The sequence below is a fragment of the Lotus japonicus genome, chromosome 2 (genome assembly GCF_012489685.1).
Source record: "Lotus japonicus ecotype B-129 chromosome 2, LjGifu_v1.2".
In the NCBI taxonomy this organism is placed as follows: Eukaryota; Viridiplantae; Streptophyta; class Magnoliopsida; order Fabales; family Fabaceae; genus Lotus; species Lotus japonicus.
Genome location: NC_080042.1, coordinates 33,811,980 through 33,819,955, shown reverse-complemented (window position 1 = coordinate 33,819,955; position 7,976 = coordinate 33,811,980). Strand labels below are relative to the sequence as shown.

Genomic DNA, 7,976 nt, shown 5'->3' with positions numbered 1-7,976 from the left:
AACAACAAAAAAACTCAGAGGAATAGGACACAACCTCAATCCCAGCGTTCCAACAACTAGGCCTCCCAACAGCAAAGCTTCACTATGAGATAAAAAAAACAGCCGAGAGGAGAGGAAAAATCGATTCTGACGCCAGTGGCACTTCCACATAAGCTTTCAGACGCCACGTAAGCTTCTTCCGTTAAAAAATTGACGGTTGGACCAACGTTGTTCACGAAGTGTTAGGTGAGGGACGATTTTTGTAATTAAATTAGGTGAGGGACCAAAATCGTGGCTTTTGTAAATGTCAGGAACCAAAGTTGCAATTAAGCCTTTATAAAATGTTTCACAGAACGCACAACGCGGTTTATTCACCGCTCTCCAATTTACTTCTCATTTTCGAAAATCTCTTCCCATTTCCCTCAACTTCTCTTCCCCGAATTTGCACCCCATCACCCAAATCAATTTGCACAGCTTCACTGGCCTCAATTTTCCTCTCAATCTCTCAAACATAACCTACTCGTTGTTGCTCAAGCTCTCGTTGGATCTGTGCTCGCCGCTCAAGCCCTCCTCACACATGTGCTCGCCGCTCAAGCTCTCGTCACACCTGTGCCTGTCGCACCCTCAAACACGTCTCCCCTGAGCTTTCCGTGTAGTTCTCAGGTATGTGTTTATTTATATTTCTTTCACAATTCATTATTCTCTCCCTCAAGGTATTTAGGGTTTGTTTTATTCTCCCTATTTCTTGATTCCAATTCATGAAAAGCTTAAATTGCAATTGGAATCTAGCGAGCTTGAGATGTGGAAAATTGAATTGGAAAAGCGTGAGACACATAGTGAAAGTGAAAGAAGCATCAAGGGTTGCTTTCTACCTCAGTGTTGTCATGGGTAGCACAGGTGCTTTGCAGGGTTGTTCCCATGTCTTTTGTGGATGACATTATTGTACATTGGTTTCCTTAAAGAATGAGTTTTTAGGGTGATGTGGTGTGAAATTGGGTACCAATTGTGGAAGAAAAATATGTTTTTTTCTTCTTGTTTTTTATTTTCCCAGTTGGTGTGAGGGAATGTAAAGTTTCTATGTAGTGAGAGAGACACTTCAAGAACTGAAAAATTGGATTTTTCTTTGTGGGTTGTGGTCTTTTGCTTTTAGCAATGTGGATAGAAATCAATTGTTGAGGAAGCTGGTTTTTACTTATGGTTTTTGGGAGTGGTGTCTTTGTTGTGGGGGTGGGGTGTGTTGCAGAAATGAGTGACTCTGCGGTGTAGAATTTGGCTATCACGGAGAAGAAGGTGCAAAAGCCTGGTGGCTGTGTTGGGATTTTCCTTCAGCTCATTGATTGGAAGAGGAGACTTGCCAAGAAAAAGATCTTCTCTCAGAAACTTCTGACTCCTGGTTAGTTTGCAATTTTATCCTCTTTTGTGTATAATCTGACTTGAACTATGATTCACACACAAAGGCACAAGGGATTGGTTTGTGGAAATTGATTTTGTTGTTTTGATCTTTGTTGCTGAGTGTATATAGGCTCGTGCAAAGAAGTTCAGGGGAGATGAGAAAATGCCAAATTCCAAGCAACATTTGGTAAGTAATGTTATTCAAGTCTCACATTAGTATAGTGTTTTTCCTATTCTGCTCCATCTCCTTTAGCATACTACGATTGAGAGTCCTGTGAAGTTAATATTGAAGAAATAAAACTATTATTTAAAGTTGATTGATTATTATTGAGATGGTTGATACTCTTGGGGTGTTTCGGTGCTTTCAATGAAGAACTTAGCAACGAAGGTTTATCATTTTCCCCCTTTACTTATTCGTTTTGATAATCATGAAATGATTGGTTTAAATTACTTTTCTATTGAATTTTATGGATAATTAATTCTGAATATTCTGGGAATATGATGAAACTAGTTTCTGTTTGAACTTAAAATAACTACGAGCTCTCTTATGATGATTCATTCATGTGTGCATCACTTGTTTAAATCTACTTCTACTTATCTAATTTTGGAGATAATAGAAGCACTATATAAAACTATTCATGGTCCTGCTAATTTTACTTGCATGCTTTTGAGAATGGTTACTTGGGTGAGTTTCTATAATTTACATAGAGATGGAAACTGATAAGTTAAGAAAATGGAACATGATGTTCACTATTATAGTAACTAATTACTTTAAACCAAAGCAGATTCCTTATATATCCCACATCTGATTTTCCACTTGAATTGAGACAGTTCAGCTTGAAACACCTCTAAATAATAATTTGACTATGTAATGAGCCATCATACTCTATATGAATTTTGTTTTACCTTGTATCAGATTTGGTCTTTGTCAATTGACTTAATTAGATCTTGTTCTTTAATATACTCCCTGAGTCTGATTATCTCATTATTCTTTATTAGATAACAACTTAGTAGGAGTTCCAGGTTGTACTTTATAGTTGAATGATTTTTTTTTCTATCGTAGTAGGAGCATTGAATGTTAGAATGTTGCAACTTGCAAATCTAGGTTGAGCTTTTGTGCATTAGAGAGAGGATTGGTGGGTTTCTAAAGACGTTGGTTATTCTGGTAAGCATCAATGTTTAAAGTTGCTATTCTCTTTTTCTTAATTATGAATTTAAAAATTCTGCTGATGAGTGGCATTTGTATGTTCATCTTATAGGTCATCCTATAAAAGCTCATTTGATGATTAAGTTTGACCAAACTAGACCATTTGGATATGGGGAATATATCTTCTTTGAGCTTGTGCCCCTTTTCTTGTGTCATTTTGTATTTTCAATATTTCTTTTGATTGAAGCTTGCTTTCTACATTTGCAGTTTTCTTCAAGGCTGTGTCATTGACATCCTATCGCAACTGATATAACCATTGGGTGGTTGTCATTTTGGATTTTGGTGTGTTTTCTGCTGCAATTTCTCTATTATTTTGTTCATATTTATGTATCTTTGGAAAAAAAATTCAGAACATATGAGGATATATTTTGATAGTTCAAAAAGAAACATGGCTATATCACACATGAGATAAATGAAGCATTGAACAGCCAAATGGTGATATTATAGAGTCTATAAACTTAGCAAACTGGTAAAACAAGAAGGATACCAGTTTGAACCTTTATGATTTCACACTATCGGTACTATCTATCTCTTCACTTGTGTGCTTCCTCTATTTCCTTGGTGTTAGGGGGCTAAAATATGCTTTAACTTTCTTCTGTTTGAAGCAAATAAAATAGTGCTTTAAATTCATTAATAAAAAGCCTAAATGAATGTGCGTTGTGCTGACATATATTATGCTAGTGCTAAGTCTCTGCCAGCTACACCATGTCAAGTGCTCATGTTCTAAGAAAATAAGTTGTGCTCAAGTTTCAAGTTTTATTAGGCATCTATGGACTGATTTGTATATCTACCTTCATTGCAGTGATTTAGGTTGGTGATGGAGTGTTTGAAGTGTTGTCTACTTCCGGTGATACATACTTAGGTGGTGATGACTTCGATTAGGTTTGACTTGTTTCTTTTTTAGTACTACTATAAAAGTTATACTTTGGTGTATGTCATGATCAACATTTGTTTGCTAACTTTCTTATCATTTCTATTGGCTGTAGAAAATTGTTGATTGACTGGCTGCAAGCTTCCAGAGATATAAGGTATTGACCTTTTGAGAGACAAACAAGCTCTTTAGCTTCTTTATAGCCATAGCATTTTGCTTCCCTAGTGGTATACTTTGATAGTGATACCATTTTGCCTCTCTATATTTTTATACTAGTAATTAAAAATATCAGTCTTAGCCAATATTGGTATGACCTTAGGATTTTTTGTGGAAAGTTTTTATCTTTATGTTGAGCATGATAATTTTGATTGTTGATTGATTTTAAATGATTTTTGTGTGACAAATAGATTGGAACTTGGTAGTCTTATATGTGGTTACTAAAGATTGATTTTAAAGTATCATTTCTGAAAAATGCACTATATTAGCAGTGGTTGAAACAACAACCGAGTTTTAAAAATTTTCCAATTTTCACATTAGCGGCGGTTGTAACCGCCGCAAAATGTAGAAAACAAAAGGAAACGTAATTGCAGTAGGGGCGGTTGCAACCGCCGCTAAATGATTAGTTTAACCGCCGTTAAATTTAGCGGCGGTTATATTACAACCGCCGCTAAATTTTTTGTGTCGCCAAGTTTAACGTCGCTTCTCCAGCCGACGCTAAGTTTTTAAGGGTGTTTTTAGCGGCGGTTATAAACGCCGCTAAAAGCATTTCTAACCGCCGCTAAATCCCGTGTTTTTTGTAGTGAAGCTCCATGCATGCAATTCCATTGGTGGTGCAACTTTGATTAAGCTCAAGGTTTTAAATATCGCTCCGTTACATGAATACCGGCCGCGAAATAACGGTTTCAGTGGCTACCGATACCGAAACAGGACAATTTCACGGTGGGAAGCAAAATCACAAATAACGTCCGCAACAGAACGGTATTGCGGCCGCAACGCAACGCCGTTTTCCCCGCATCAGAGACTGGTACAGCTGCAAACTCCATTTTCATTGCTGGAGAGGTGGTGCAGTTGCAAATCAAACACCATTTTTCTGCTTTCGTGGTCTTCACAGCACTCAATCTTCACATTTTCAGACTTCAAATTGCAATAATTGGATCGAATTCGATCATGTTTCTCGCTCCTGTGTTTGTGCTTTTTGTTGGTGGTATTGCAAATCTGGGTGTGGTTTAGTTTGGGTCGGTGAAATAGTGGCTAAGGAGAGAGAAGAAGCAGAAAACTAAGAGATAAGAAAGTGACACCTAAAAGTTAATATGAGCCAAATGGAGGTGTGAAGGATAAGATAAAAAGGGTCTCAATTCATATAAAAAGGGCCTGCATAATTCATTGGTTAAATTTATTGTATTAGTTTCATTTTTTTCCTTTAAATATCTTATATTAATAAGAAAATTAAGTCATGAGAGTTTTAGTATAAGATGGGAATAATTGTGAACCATTCACACCGCAACATCCGCAACACACATCGCAGCAACCGCAATACCCGCAACCGTGAAAACCGAAACGCGACCGCGACCGTGTCCGCGACCGATATTTAAAACATTGATTAAGCTTAAGCTTGGTTTAGCACCTTAATCACTCTAGCTCTATAAATCCGTGCCTTCTGAAGCCCCTGAGGTCCTAGGACACTAATCTTAAACTCAGAAATGTGAGGGACAGAGTAAGAAGCCCTCAGTTCTATCAAATTCGAAAATTGAAGCTTCAAAACTTCTCCTCTTCGAATCTTCACTTTCCTCTCATCCAATTCACCCCATATCTGTCTCAATGTGTTTCTGGAAGTTCATAGAGTATTTATGGGCGAAATTAGAGAAGCTTCGAGCAATAAATCGCGAGGAAAAACGAGCTTGAACTTCTCCGGCGAACCTGCCCAGTTTCCGGCTACTGAACCCGACCTATAAATGGACTTTTCGCCTTCCTCCGATCGACCCACTACATGAAACCACCACCATTCTCTTCCTCATCATGAGACGCACCTGCCCATGCTCCCAGATTCCTCAAAATCTGAGAAAGACACAGCTCCGGTCATCTTCTTCGGCGAGCTCCCTCGCCGGAAAACTCGTGAAATTCGATTCTGGTTCGTTCTGACCTTCCTCAACGTATTTCTAAGCTCTTTTTTGGCATTTAGGACATGATAGACATAGGTTTAGGCTCTGGGCATGTCATTTTCGAACTGAACAAAGAAATGAACTTCCAGGTCAAGTTTATCGAGTTCTGTAGCTTTCTGAACAGCTAGGATTAACTTGGAACGTTTTTCTGATCATTAGGAATGATATTAGAAAGTTTTTAGGGTCTGAAAGTAGAAGAGAAAGCATGGAAATGAAATTCTTGATTTTCCTCTTCATGGCTTCCATGGCAATGGCTATGAAGGTGATAAAGCAACACATTGAGGACCTGTGCTTGCTGGATTAGGATGTAGGACAGTTTGAAAGAATAGAACTGGACCTGAAAGTAGGAAAGAATAGTCTAAGGATGAGTATTGTTATAAAATTTGCATTCTAAGTCATAAGAAACACTAATTATGGTAGATTCGTGAAGAACATAGGTTAGTTAGTGAGTCAAAGTAATCTTGATATTGCTAAGGTTGTGATCAGATTGAGAATAAGAGAGAAAAGCACTGATTGTAACTTGTTAGGGTTAATATGGCTAATTAGTGACTAATTAGACTTAATTAAGTTAATGGTAGTAATTAGTATAATAGAACATGATCAAGTGAGGCTAAACTAGATTAATGTGAGGTAATTAGATGATGTTAGCATTTGGTAGAAAACAATTAAGTGGAGATTAACAATATGTTTAATTAGGATCATTAGAGGATTAATTAAGGAAAATGACTAATGTTAAGTGTAGCTAATCTTGATTAATTAGGACTAATGTAGCTAATTAGTGGTTGATTAGACTTAATTAAGTTAATGATGATAATTAGTGGATTACCATAATCGAGTAAGGTTAAATCAGATTAGTATGAAATAATTAGATGATAGTAGAAAAAGAATTAAGTAAAGAATTAGATGAGGCGATTAAATAAGGTGAATGACTAATGTTATTGTGAGATTAATTGGTTAAGCTAAGTACTAATGAAGTCGTGGTTAAATAATGAAGTAAGTAAGAAAGTAATTAGGGAAATGGAAACTTAAGTAGACCATAATCAGTGATGGAGATAAAATAAAATAGTACAAGAGAAATGAATTAGGATATAACAACTAGTTTGTGTAAATAGGTAATGCAACCTCAATGTAGTTAATTAGAAGTTTACTAGAGTCTTTAAGAACATAATTCAACCTAGATGACTAAGCATAATAAGTGGACTTAATAAGGTGTCTATGTGAAGTAGTTAAAGGAACCTTAGGATAATAACCTAAATTAGATCATTGATGAGAAGTCACTTAATAAGTGCATATGCATATAGAACAAGTAAGAGCAATAGTTAAGGACATCATAAATCGTTGCAGAATGAATATTTGTGAGAGAACTTAATCAAGGAGATCGTCGCTAGGCATCATGAAGGAAATTACTCCAAAACGAGGAATCTCCGAACTTAGGTTAAAATGCATTGGATATCCAGGTCAGCGAGTTTACCTTCATTATAAGGGCTTGAGTGTGACTTTAGTGCTTGCTTTAGTTATATGTTTGGTTGGATTATGTGTTGATTGAATTGATTGTCTGATATATGCATGACTTGAATGAATGATTGTTATGATAACATGCTTATTGAATGATATGCCATATGATAATTGCCTGAAAGTAAATGTTGATTGTGATGAATAAATGTCTGACTTGTTTGGACTGGATGTGCATGATTGTAATGTTGCACTGTTAGAAGGGGATTATAAGTACACTATGGGATATAGTGGTACTTTAGGTGATAAAGCCTTTGGCTTTGACCTTGGAAGAATGTGGCATAGTGATAACCTGAGGCGAGGGAATTATTATAGTTTGTGCACACAAGAATGGACACCTATGCAATCCAAAAATGTTTTCTCTGAAATAATGGTTGTAGTCTTCAGGAGAATCTCATTGAAAAGTTAGGTAGATTTAATAAAACCCTGAAGAATAGGTTTACTCCTTTTAGTTATTGTTTTTGGTTCAAAAAGGTTTCAATAAAGGTAAAAGTTGATGCATAGATGGACCCCCGAGGATAGTGCTCAAGTTATCACGTACTAGGGACTAGTTGTCGGCGTGAGTGGGACATGATGTGGAATGGGACGCATCATGAGCCACAATAAAGTCGGGGACTAGCACCAAAAGGTGTGCCTTGTGGAATTCATCTTAGTTATGAATATCTCTGAATGATAAAGAAGAAATAAGGGGGCGAATGTATGGCATATTAAAACACAAGAAGCAATAAGGAGTAGGAAGGTGCTGTCACTACCACTAGAGAGAGTGGGAATACAGAGACGCCAAAGGTGGCCTTGTTCAGAGATGAATAGGCCCGGGACTTACACGGCGGTACACCTCTGTTGTCGGTTACGACGT

The 7,976-nt window shown here is 36.9% G+C and overlaps 1 long non-coding RNA gene across 7 annotated transcripts; it reads left to right on the top strand.

The window, feature by feature from the left end:
* Positions 1-358: 358 nt before the first annotated feature.
* On the top strand, positions 359-4,901 carry LOC130737924 (uncharacterized). Of its 7 annotated transcripts, none has more exons than XR_009019035.1 (7): positions 359-1,372; positions 1,502-1,558; positions 2,435-2,536; positions 2,631-2,860; positions 3,381-3,460; positions 3,565-3,606; positions 4,250-4,901. It is a non-coding gene; the product is annotated as an uncharacterized LOC130737924 (long non-coding RNA). The 7 variants fall into 7 exon arrangements; XR_009019037.1 differs by lacking the exon at positions 4,250-4,901 and having other exon boundaries at positions 359-642; positions 769-1,372; positions 3,565-3,933; XR_009019036.1 differs by lacking the exon at positions 4,250-4,901 and having other exon boundaries at positions 359-642; positions 746-1,372; positions 3,565-3,933.
* The last annotated feature ends 3,075 nt before the right edge of the window (positions 4,902-7,976 follow it).